A 2,504-nucleotide genomic window follows, 5' to 3' on the forward strand; every position below is an offset into this window, starting at 1 on the left:
GATCATGTCTGCCTGTCTTCATTTCTGCAAAACACCATCTGACATTTTTAAAGATATAAAGATACTCTACATATTTTATACATAAGAGTATCTTTTTCAAGAAAATGACCGGAGCAATTATATATATAAAAGTCATTACTGAATCATGGTGAAAATTTCAAATCACTGGGTTAGAATATATAAAAGTAATTTTTCTTACATGACACAGGATGTGTTTGATCACATAAATGGCTTTACAGATCATCTACATGTTGTAGCTGTTTACTGTCACCAGGTGACAGTAAAAATATGTGAAACAGCCAGTTTGTGGGCTTTGCTGCTTTTGGCCTCACAGACAACAGTCCTGATCTGTGTTAAACCTGCATTGTTTTCTTTCATTTTCTTTTACCATTCAGGGGCAAATCTTCTGGTTTCAAAGACTTCTGGTCCCATAGAAGTCTATGAGAAAACAGCACTTGGACTTGACCTGCACAAACACTTTCCTGATGAGTTTATGGGCTCAATCTTTCATTTCAGGTCATGCTGCTGTAAATAAAATGGTAATAAGCATAAGAGAATGTCACAGCAAATAGATCCACATGTTTGATTTGGTAGACTTTTACACCAGATCTCTTTTCAGACATGATCCTCTAAAAAAGTTTGTCTCCTCTTTTGATTAAACCACATTGCAGATGTGTAAACTACCAAAAGCCATTTTGAAAGTTTTAAATCTAGTATCTGAATTTGGGTCATTCAAGTCTCCAGCAAGGTGGATTATCTGGGATATGTCCATTGACTTGGGACAGGATTTTAGTGTTGGTGAGTGAATGTTTATTTGCCTGCTAGTTACATTTCTAATATTTCATCTGTGTCTGTATGCTACACAAGTATAGTTTATGGAGATACATTTTTTAACCAAAGTTGTTCGGATTAACAATTTCTCCCCCTTATACAAATATGGGTACTTTTGGCTCCAGAAAGACCCATGTGGTCGGGTCCAGACACTAATTTGTGACACCATGGTGGATATGTCTAACTTTTATACTGTGTACAGCACAGGTGGGAAGTAACAAAGTACAAGTACTGCAACACTCGATGATACAGCATGTGGGGCATGTTATAAAGTGTTATCTAAGTACTAAATACTTCTGTGCTGCTTGGCATAAAGTGTGTCTGTTAGCTAAAGGTACAGTTGCTGTATATATAACTTTCATTGGAGATGGAAAAAGAAAACAGGACAAAAAAGCAAGAAGAGAGGATGTGTTTAAAGGTAAGGATGCAGTGATATTTGATAAACTGGAAATTTAAAGCTTACATTTAATGTCCCTATTAATTTTGGCATTTGTTTTTAATAAACATAAAATCCATACATGTGTTGGTGAAGTTATGTTCTGTCAGATGCACTGTAAAACAAAGTTAAATATGCTAGCTGTGCATTTTTCAGTTTGGAGGGAAATACTAGGACGTCTAATGCAGGCCACACTGTCTAGTTTGCACTGGAGTTACAGTTAGGCACTGTACTGGGGTGGTGCAGCTCATTTGTGGTGTTCATGGTTAATGTTGGCTTAGATCACAGTTTACAGATATCAGATTAAGTTTAAGATGATGACTGATTCACTGAATTCTACCCTTTATAGTACTAGTACTAGTTTATACTGTTTAAGTCGGAGTTGGAAATGAGCCTCGATAGCTCATTTAACATCTGCAACAAGAGCAGCAGCACAGGTCAGCTGATCACAGGCTGTACATAGAAACTACTGCCACTCACAACAGAAATTATTCTGACTTTTAATAATTGATTAATTTCCCCACAATGAGTCACTACAACCAGCCTTGGAGTTCCTGCAGCACACACCACACTTTAAGGTGTGGAAACAAAGTCATCCATCCACAATGTATTAACCTTGTATTAACACAGCCAAAAGCAAAAAGAGCTATTAAATAAATCAATTCTTTGTTCTACGTGACAGATGTTTAAACAGTCAACATTCATTAGAATTAGAATTTAAGTTGAAAAAGGTTTCCTTAATATTATTTTATTTTAGCTTTGCACAAAAATTTCTTGTAGAAAGGTGCTCCAAAGACTTTTTACTTTTACACTTTCAGAACTTTTCAGAGCCTGTACTTTTTTACTTTAACCCAAGTAAAGAAGTTAAATAAATATTTTCAACAGTATATTCACTACTAACTTAGTGACAATTGTGCATACATTTGCCAATTATGTTGTACATTCATAAGGTAGATGAACTCATGAAAGTCCAATATAAAGTATGGAATTCTTAAAATCGTGAGTTATGCAAAACTAAAAGAAGAAAGTCCAACAGTGGAGCTGAGATGAGCATGACAGATCTGGCTTAAGCTGCAAAATACAGGAGCATCTGCATCTCAAACTAGGAGTGTTAACTTTGTAAAGTATGAAAGGAAAAGTTTTCTGACAGAAAGTTTTATTTTCTTTACAGTGTTCAGTCACACTTTAGTTAGATTAAGGTGAATCAGAATCAGAATCAGAAAGGGTTTTATTGCCA

Source organism: Pundamilia nyererei, unplaced genomic scaffold (assembly GCF_000239375.1).
Source record: "Pundamilia nyererei isolate P.nyererei 1_Seehausen unplaced genomic scaffold, PunNye1.0 scaffold00121, whole genome shotgun sequence".
NCBI classification, from domain to species: domain Eukaryota; kingdom Metazoa; phylum Chordata; class Actinopteri; order Cichliformes; family Cichlidae; genus Pundamilia; species Pundamilia nyererei.